The following is an 11,412-nucleotide window of genomic DNA, read 5'->3' as shown; positions in this document are numbered from 1 at the left end:
TTCTGTACTTTCACAACACAAGCAATTAAGAAATAACACAAACTATCCAGGAACAAAATTTGTTATATAATGTAATGCAACATCAGCGGTTATTTCTATTACGAATTAGTTAAATAAACTGAATCCAAGCTATACGTAGTTTGTTAGATATTGCCAGGAAATTGATCAGTCACCTTTATCTTCGCCACAACATATTAATTTTATAAGTTAATGAATCATTAACTTAATTTTGAAAGTTAATTATTCTAGGATATTCGGTGGTTCGTGTATTTTATACACCATGAATATTTGACAAGTTATTAATTGGACTGGTCACTTACCAAAATATCAAACTAATTGATTTACTGGAATTATTTTAGAAGTTTTGTAGGTTCACTTTAATGGGTTACTGCGCCCTGCTATAGCAGGTGTGTCAACAAAGAAGGCTGTTTTAATAATTAAGTGCGAAATAACACTACGTGTAATAAGTAACCGTTTCTGAAAGGCCAGAGCAGCCTTGAACCAAATATGTTTAATTGATTAGTTTGGAACTAGGGTCTATCGATCGAATGTTAGTAAGGATGGTAGGAACACCTGTTCCGCACTATTATACATACACTTCTTAGAGTTCGTGATAATATTTCTTCGAATGAAAAGTTAGAGAACTTGAGTGGGTTCGAAACATTCACTAGGCTAAACTCAACTAGAAACCTTTTTGATGAATTACTGGAAAGGATATGACAACCAACAATGGTGCATAATATGAAATCTCATTAAAATCGGCTGTCAAGCTTTTCATTCCATTGTGTTAATCATGTTTATTGCCAGTTCGTATAGTACAGAAACTTGTGTAGTAACTAATAAATTATTAATTGCTGCAGAATTCTTAAGAGAATTATTGGAAATATAAATTCAAATTCATTAAGTAAACCTAGTAGACATTTTTTAAAACACCAGATATAAGTAAAACATTTTAAACAGCTAATACGCTACAAGTTTGAGGTCTGTCAATGTAATGTACCTGGAACACAATGTAATTTTTTATCGCATAAGGTCTGAGCGTGTTCTAGGGTTTAATGTAACAGGATTCTGTATCCAAGGGTTTTTTATTCGGGTCCCGTTGCTGAAAACTGCTTTCCGTACTTCGGGACGTGAGTGCACTATAAAAGTGACGAGTAATTATTTAGTAAAACGAGAACTGGTGGTGGACGCTTTTCATTAGTTACCTTCCCTCTAGTCTATCGGTTTAGAATTAGAGTCGTCTATGCAAAGATAACCTTTTGATATACAGACATGTCATAAGTTTTCTACCTGATTTAATGATATAAGAACTTTTATTATGTTTTTTTTTAATTTATTTGGTTCTATGTTTTCAGTTGGTGTGTGTTTTTTTATAGCAAAACCATATCGGTCTATCTGCTGAGTCCACCGAGATCTAACCGATTATTTTAGCGTTGTAAATCCATAGACTTACTGCTGTACCAGCGGGGAACTACGTAGTTTGTATGGAGTCTTTATCGTAGACATGTTGCCCAGAAAGTAATCGAGGTTGCCTTTTTCTAGTTTCTTTGTTCTTTATAATAGCTAACGTGTTTTTTGACTCGCGAGAGGATAGTGCAGTAACAAATAGCATCAGTTGAAACGATTGGTGCTGTAATATTCTTTGTTGAACAACTTAACCGTCACTAAATATAAGAGTTGATCAACACTGTGGTAGAACAAAGGTCATGAGGTAATGTTATCAACTGGACAAAGAAATTGAGTTTGCCTGTTGAATACAGGAGCGTTTTCTTGAACAAGTCCTAGTAGGAGATTATCGAGTAAATATCATTATGCTTATTTCTACAGAGATCAACCCAGAGTAAAGAAGCAATGGGACTAACCACAATCTACCTAAAGCAAATGTCTTTTCATTTGCAGCGATTACGTACGTTGGGTTATTCTCTTTTTCTTTGTCTAATAACAAATTTTGTTCTTATTTTCACCGACTTTTCTACAGTCTCTTATTTTATCGACAGGACAAATATTCAGTTAAGTCAACCTCTTTATTTTCTGAAAGAATATCTAGTTATTAATAAATTCGTCTTTCTATACTTGTTGGGAAATCAATAGCCTTTACGTGAAACTAACACGGTCTTTTGTTTGCTTTGTGCGAAAATTTTAAAAACACCAATCTTATTGGATGTTTTCTACAAGTGAGCTACAAATGCTTTTAATTTATAAATGCTTAAATGTTACATTTTCTACTAGAATATAATACAAAACATATTGACATTTAAATTGTCCTCACAGGACAGCGTATGTTCCTTGTTATTAATTTTGGGAAAATAATAAAAAGGTAACAGAAGGAAACTTCAGGCTGTAGAAAATAAAACAAAAAGTTACAAACTCTTGGGCATGGCCAAGTGGTTAAAGCACTCGACTCGTAATCCGAGGATCGAGGGTTCGAATCTCTCTCACACCAAATATGCTTGCCCTTTCAGCCGTGGGGGCGTTATGATATGTCGGTCAATCCCGCTATTCGTTGGTAAAAGAGTAGCCCAAAAGTTGGCGGTGGGAGGTGATAACTAGCTGCCTTCCCTCTGGTCTTACACTGCTAAATTAGGGACGGCTAGCGCAGATAGTTCTCGTGTAGCTTTGAGCGGAATTCAGAACAAACCAAACCTATACTGCTTAAAATTACCTTCAACGTAAATATATACCATTATTTTATCTGTATTTCTAATAGTTTAAGTTCCAAGAGAACGATGCTGTGTTTTAATATTTTAACGTTTACAAATGAAGTGAAAGCGTCAGTCTGTTTTGATGCAGCGGGGACCAAGATGTAGGACAGGTGTGGGCAACTTATTTTTCATAGTGGCCACAACTGTGGCTAATGAAAACAACGTTCGCCACACTATTCAAAAAGAAAAAAGAAAGATGTTAGTTTAATAAAAATGATTGCATTTCAACTGGCCTTCAGTGTGAAAACTGATGGGATTTTCATAAACAAGTTTCGTGAAATTTGGCTTAATATCTATGCTCAATGAACATCTTAGCTCTGCCTTTAAATTAATGTCAGTAACCCGAGATCTGTATCCAGACTTGAGAAAACCTGGCCCGGCATGGCCAAGCGTGTTAAGACGTGCGACTCGTAATCTGAGGGTCGCGGGTTCGCATCCCCCGCGCGCCAAACATGCTCGCCCTTTCAGCCGTGGGGGCGTTATATGTAACGGTCAATCCCGCTATTCGTTGGTAAAAGAGTAGCCCAAGAGTTGGCGGTGGGTGGTGATGACTAGCTGCTCTCTCTTTGGTCTTACACTGCTAAATTCGGGTCGACTAACACAGATAGCCCTCGAGTAGCTTTGTGCGAAATTCAAACAAACAAACAAACTTGAGAAAATCTAGCGTAGAAAATGTTGACTCTCACACCTATGTGAATCCAAACATTGAAAATAATTTTGAAATTGCTATATTTAAATTTGGAAGACTTTCATTTATCAGAATAATGGGCCACATATCTTTGATAGAACATTTTGTTTACCTTTTACGTGTTCTACACTTTGAAGGGTAAGCATCTCGTCTTCAAATTTACACTTATCCAAAGACAAAAGAGATGTTATTTCCTTACTGAAATTTCCTAAGTCAAATTGAAGTGGACCATGCAAAAATATCAATTTCATATTTTTAAATTCGGAGAAATGTGATTCAAATTTTTGAGACAGATTTTTGATCCAGTTTACACAGAGATCGTATTTAGCGTAAGAAAAATCACAGTCATTATTTTCTAGAAAACTATTCAACTTTGCAAAATGTATCAAATCATTCTTTTGTAATTGTTCCGCTAGGAGGTTTAGCTTTAATTGAAATTCATCAATAGACTGTGATTGCTCGCTTATTATTTTACCTCTTCCCTGAAGCTTTGTATTCAAATTATTGAAGTGAGTCATCATGTCGCACAGAAAGTGCAAATCACATTGCCATGACAAAGTTTCAATTTCAGGGAATTTTCAATCTTACCTTTTTCCACAACATACTCTTTTATTTGAGGAAATATGGAAGTAAATCGTTCCAAGACTTTCCCTCTACTTAACCATTTTACAATTGCAAAATCAGTAAGACCATCAAAAGAACAGTCACTGCTTTTTTCAAAGACTCAACAAACTGTGGATGGATGAGAAAGCTTCCTATTCTAATATAATTCACAATTTTTACAATAATGTCCATCAAATTTTTCAGTTCATCACTTTTAGACATCTGAGCACATAAATTTTCCTGATGCAAAATGCAATGGAAAGATGGCAGCGTGGACTTCACATTATTTTCAATTAAATGTTGCTTCAAAAGAAAAACAAATCCTAATTTCGCCCCAGTCGTGGCGGGAGCGCCAGTTTTTTTGAAATCCAAATTGAATTTTTTTGACATTTTAAGAAATTATTCAAAGATGTTTTTTTCATATGTTCGATCTCATAATTCACAACGGCTAAGTATTTTTTCTCTCACTTGAAGATCTGAAGTTACATATCGAACCCAAAATATCAACTATGCAGTGTCACTAACATTTGTTGATTAATCTAATACTAAAAAAAGTACAAACAGTCTTTTAGTTATTCAAGCAACTGATTTTCAATGTCTTTCGCTAACGCTAGCATTCTTCGGACAATTGTTCTTCGCTTTAATTGCAAATTATTTACCTATTGAAGAATATCTTTTATTTTTAAATCATAATTCTCCAACAGAGTTTCAATGACGACAATCAATATTTCTTTTACTAGTTCGGCATCAGAAAATGATTTTTTTAGCTAGAATCCAAGCTACTTTATAGCTAGCTGACGTAGTTTGTTCTATCGATGATAAAAATCTTTTAAGCCTCTCTTTAGTTCATGAAGTTGTGAACTAAATAATGGGCCACATATCTTTGATAGAACATTTTGTTCGTGTCCCGTTGCTGAAAACTGCTCTCCGTACTTCGGGACGTGAGTGCACTATAAAAGTGACGACTAATTATTTAGTAAAACGAGAACATACTTACCCCGCTGATTTCTCCAAGCCCGTTCCCTTGGCTGTGTTTTCGCTAGTAAATGTAGAGGTTTCATACGATTTTTGATATCAACTGGAAATTTTACATCAAATTCATTATGAAAATTGTTTAAGTGTTGCTTAAGGCTGTATACTTTACTATTCCTAAAACCTTTACTACACACAAGATACACTGGGTTATTATTTGCTTCAATCACTGCAAATTTCAACTCAAACTTTCATTAAATTCTTGTTTCACGTTTTTCCAATCACGCGTCATTCTCTTCTCGACAGTAATGCCAGAATCAATTAAATTGTCTTTATTTTCTGAATGTTCACCATTATCTAGATTCTTTTGTTTTCGAATTATCCACCTGCACATATTATGGGATTAAAAACAAAATATATTTAAACATTTGAAAGTTGCATAATAAAAATATGTTTGCAAGCGCATGCAAAACAACGCACATTCGATAACAAACAACTAAACCAGACTGACGTTACAAAATGGGCGGAATCTGTGGCAGTAGTGAAGCGCGCAACATTAGCGATAACGTTTGCTGATTACCAAATTTGCGATAAAAAATAAATGATGGAAAAAGTTGATTCCTAAACTCCAGCTGGTTACATGTGGCCAGTGGCCATGGAGTTGCCCATCCCTGATGTAGAAAAATAAACGGAAAAAATACTTGCAAATCTGAAAATAAGATATTAATTATCCATCTTATTCGTGGCCTTCATATTTTGTTTCTCTTTATCTCGAGTTTCCGAATTTATTTCAGAGCCTTTATCAGTTTGTACTGACTTTTTATTTCATGATAGTCTCACATACATTTATTTTTAGTTTATCGTTTGAAGTGAATATCTTTGTAATCATTCAGCTTGATGTGCTTGGTGTTGTAACTAGTGTGTTCCTAGCTTGAATGACTATAGAAACTTTTGCTAACATGGTATATAACTTATTATTAGTCTCCAAATCATACACTTTTGAAAAAGATTATAACATATACACTACAATTATAGTTTAATGCAGTGTTGTATTTATGGAAGTTACTCACTAGAGAAGTAGTGACGCTATTATTTATTTTCGAACGTTTTATTTTTTACTTTTTTTCTAATTGCACAAGACCCTGCGAGGTATTATTAGACAAACTAGTAGTGTAATAATAGGGGTAAGGCAGCTAGTCATCACCACCCACCGCCGTAACATTATAACGCCCCCACGGCTGAAAGGGCGAGCATGTTTGGTGTGACGGGAATTCGAACCCGCGATCCTCAGATTATGAGTCGAGTGCCTTAGCCACCTGGCCATGCGGGGTTTCTTAAATGATACGAATGACCTTAAAGTTGAGCAGAATGGATCGAAATGTATTACATATATTTATTTCAATTTTTTAACACTATGTAATTGAAAGTTTGAAAATTGTTTTTGCATTAGTTGAATGCATTAGAGCTTTTTATACGTGGTTTTACCGATTTTTCACACACGATGAGAATTGTTCTCAATTTCTCGCCGAGTGAATATACTTGTGCAAAGATACAGTAAAATAACGTGTTTGTTTGTTTGTTTGTTTTCTTCTTATAGTGAAGCCAAATCGGGCTATCTCCTAAGTCCACCGAGGGGAATCGAACCCCTAGTGTCAGCCTTGTAAATCTGTAGACATACCGTTGCATCAACGGGTGACAAAATATTTTGTTTCTGTACAAAAGAATAATGTCTACAAGAATTTAAAAGAATCAAGTTTCAATCAAAATTAATTTTCGTATCAAATGCTTCAAACTACTTCATTCTGTTTTCACGATATTCAATGAATATCGTCTTTGTTTACAAGAAGATTATCTTAACCAAGCGTCGTGAAATAAAAAAAAAATGGCTATAAATAAATCTATAAATAAAGATCACTCACTCGAGTAGAATTAAGGGTATGAAACATAACGTTTTAATGGAAATTAATAACTCATAAATTCAAGGCGGAAATGCATGCTATTTGTTCACTGGACGTCCAAAAAATGCAATTACAAAGAAAATTACAACACTATTGTATCATAATGAACTGACTGGAAGTGACTTTCTTATGTGATATCAGGAACGTCCGAATTCTAAAGATTTTTACTATCAGAACACATACGATTTACAGACATTCTTTCACTTCCTTCAAAGCCCATTATCCTTTTGAAATTGATGCTTATCAGTTTTGTTCTTACAACTCGGCGTAGAATAACGACAGGGCATATTTTTTTTAGCAATTTTCCAAGACCAAATACTTTGCGAATCTAAACATGTGCTTGGAAAAAAATAGATTCGCAGAAATATGCCTCAAACCTCCGCTGCCCTGCTGTGGTAGGTAGTAGACAAATCAACGCCATTGTTTATACTATGGATACTGAAAGAGCCTTCTTATTACTGGATGATGTTGGTACAGTCAAAGCACATACAGAAAAAATCCGATTCAAGTATACCTTAAATAAGGAAATAATTTTGATAACAAAGCTATTCATGCAAACGCGTATGGTTTTACCGTTCATCTATGTTCGCATTATTCTTTGCCTATTTAAGTTAGAAAATTAATGGAAATAGTTTAATTGCTTTTGCATAAGATAAATTAGGATGCAAATAAATAAATAAAAGATATAGCCTTTTAGTTGAGATCCTGAAATTTTAGCCACTAAAATTCCGAAATTCAGAAGAAGATTCGAGATTGTAATCAATAATTGCCTCATATTCGTTGTAATCCATTATCAGAAAGGAAAAACTAGAGTTTTCAACTTTTTACCTCTGCGTTTTACCAGAAAACTCGAGAATACTGATTTAACGAGTCATCCAGCAGACAAGGTTTAAGAACAATTTACGAACGTGCGATATAAATCTTAGAGGAAGGATGAACGAAATACAACGCTAACCAGATCGTGTTCACCTAAAATACATAAATACGAACTAAAAATAACATAAAAACAAATTTATTTATACGTTATATTATAGAAGAGCTTAGTTATTGATAGATGACACATTGGAAACAGTGTCTTCTGTTACGAAGTGACATCAAGTTTTTAACACGATTTACAGATCTATTAATGTATTAATCAAAAAAGTTTTTTTGAGGGTTTATTTAAATCCTTTCGTGTTGTTTAAGCCCAAACTTCTTGCTTTACATTTTAGATTGTGTAGAAACAATTAAATGTAGCAAAGTTGAAAATCCTGGCATAACCTAGTAGTTGAGGCGTTTGACTCGTGACCTGTATGCTGCTGAATCAAATCCCGTCATCAAATGTGCTTGCTCTTTCAGATGTGGAGGCATTGTAATATAATGTGCAATCACATCATTCTTTGGTAAATAGTAGCTACAGAGATTATGGTGAGTGGTGCTGACTAGCTGTTTTCCCTCTAATCTGTCGTTTCTAAATTAGGAACGGCTACTGTAGATAGCCCTCGAGTAGCTTTGCATGAAATTCAACAATAACAGACAATCAACATCCAGGAAAGGCTTGTTTTCAAGAGACACCAAGATCCAGGATAAGCTTGCCTTCAAGAGACATCAACATTTGTGACAGGCTTGCTTCCAAAAGACATTAACATTCATGATAGGCTTTCTTCAAAGAGATGTCAACATCCAGGATATGATTGCTTTCAAGAGGCATTAACATCCAGGATACGCTTGCTTCCAAGAAACGTTAACGGGAATAATACTGAGGAAAATATTAGTCACTTTGCTCATAATGGAATCCTTTTAAAGATGATTTCTTGCAGTTTCTTGTATCCTTTATGATAACTGATCATTGCAAAGGTTTGTATGTTTGTAGTTAAACACAAAGCTACACAGTGGGCTATATATGTTATGCCCATCACGAGTATAAAAACCAGGTTTTTTGTGTTATATACCTTCAGACTTATCATTGAGTCATTTAAACACTAAAAAGATAGGTTCACATGGTAAATGATTTTGTGAATTCATATTTTCAATTTCTCAATACTTCTATAAATAATTATGAAAATTTAAAAGTTATACACTGTTAAAACTGTAAAATCGAAATTTAATTCAAATAAAAATATTTGAAAAATAGACAATACTTTGTTATACTTTGGAATATTTTTTGTAGAATTTAGATGAAAAATGCAATATTTTTAATTTAAATGAATTAGCTTAATTTCTTGCTAGATCTAACAAAATCTGGTAACAAGAGTCAGATGTCCCCTTGTGAAATATTAAATAAATGAATATCCCCTTTTTTGAAATTGCTTGGAAAAGTTTCCTCCATATGGTGGTCAACACTTAAGCAAACTAAGCGGTTTAAACAAAAAATTGTTATTCAACTATCAATTTTAAATGGAAAGCCAACATACTATATTTAACACCAAAATAATAAAAACGTCTGTTGTTAAGCTTGATCTTTAAGCAACAGGACAAGCTTGCCTATTTATGACTTCTTTTGTTAATTATGGAACAAAAGTTGCTATTTCGTATTGTTTAGGAATGATGAATCATTGTAATGGATTCAACTTTGTATTCTATACACCCTTGAATTTAACAATAAACGTTCATTCTGAGCTAGAAAAAAGAAAATTTTGTCTCATCTTCACTTCCATTTCACAAACACAATTAAAAAACATTAACTTAATTAATCATGTGTAATTAAATGGAGAAATGAAATGTTATACCAGTTTTTAATGATAAAATCAAATTACACAATTGTGATCGATCATCATTTCAAACTGAACTGCCCGATACATCAGAATCTGAAAATATTTTTTACAGGCATATTAACAAACAACAAAATTCAGCACAGCTATATATATTTAGTCAAGGCTGTATCTGTGTTTGTCTGTCTGTCCAACCCTAACTGGTGTTAAGCATGTTGTTAATAATTTTCATAAGGGGTGTAGTAGTCTAAATCAAGGATCAATGACTTTTAAGATAACCATATATAGTCATCAAGGTTTACTTTAAACTCACTTAAATCTACTGCTTCCACAACATCTAAAGATAACCCCCTGTTAGAAAAATAAAATTGTCTTAGCTGAAGATGCCTCTTACCTTGCCATAATTTAAATCTTTGTCCCCCAGTTCTACTATTTTCGCCATCAAGTATGAAAAAAGATGATGCATGAACGCTATCTCACTTGTGACATTAATCCAGCTTGACCAAACTCAGTTTATATGAAATCTCTGCTTTCTTCCATCTTGCCACTTTTCTATCCGATTTTTAAGGGATTTACAAATATATGCTTATTTTAATACATATTGTTTGTTTCAGTATAGTTTTTATATGCATGTGACGTACAATGTTGGATGCGTATTGTGCAAGTCCCACCTGTTCTCTAAATTGTTAGAAGATTGTCGAGAGCAAGTATCAACAATATGTGGTTTACGTGTTTTTTCGAACATTATTGAACGTTCAAGAATCTTGCCTAAAACTAAAACTATATAAACCAAAGCGCCAAGAGACAATTATTATTATTATTTGTTAGGTACGAACAGTATCCTATAAACCTCGGAAGTTAAAATTGTGATAAACATTTATTATACGGAAAACTACAGAATTTGACCAGGAACAATTATACATTCAAAATATTACGAACCGTATAACTTCAGTGTATTAGCTTCGGAGTTTAGTATTTCTACGAGAACATTAAATATCTTCGTCGGTAAAAGTCAGCTTGTGAGTGGCGTGAGGTCAACCAAATAAAGACAGCGTTAGCTTAGACCAGGTGTAACAATATCAACTCAGAATTACTTTACTCGTTGTGAAACTGGACCGTTGATAAAATATTCAGTTCTAGACCAAATAGAAGGCTCATTACAATTTGTGAGTTTGTAAAAATTAACTTTTTGCAATAAACGTTATTATAAATTGCATTTTTAATATATTAAAATGTATTTGTGTTGAAAAAGAAAACTGCATATATCAATCTTGTTGTCAATTATAATAAATTTAAAATTCATCACAATTTAATCAACTTCTAAATTAAAATTAAAATTTTTGGCTTTTTTAATTGGTAATACGTTACGTATGTAAAAAAAATAAATCGGAAATTTGTCCGAAATAAATCGTATTACGTAACAAATTTTATAATTTATTCCCCACACTTACAGAAATAATATTTCCAAGTTTTTTATGTGGCACTTCGTCAAATGCTTTCTGAAAATCCAGATGCAACAAATTTACATTCTTACCCTCATCTACATAAGCAATGTCCTTTTCAATGAATATCAAAAGATTTTTTATGCAAAATGCTTCATTAGTAAAACCATACTGAATATCTAATGAACTTCTAAACTTTGCAAAATATCTTTTAACAAAAGTTTAAAACCTTTTTTCACAACTGATGTAAGACTCATAGTTATATAATTAGTGGGACAATTGTTACCACTCATTTGAAAAGTTCAGTGGCATTAGTTAACTTACAATCCTATAGCACTTGCTCATTACTCTCGAAGT

Source organism: Tachypleus tridentatus, chromosome 2 (genome assembly GCF_004210375.1).
Source record: "Tachypleus tridentatus isolate NWPU-2018 chromosome 2, ASM421037v1, whole genome shotgun sequence".
NCBI lineage: Eukaryota > Metazoa > Arthropoda > Merostomata > Xiphosura > Limulidae > Tachypleus > Tachypleus tridentatus.
The sequence above is the reverse complement of the archived record's forward strand: the minus strand, read 5'-3'. Positions refer to the sequence as shown.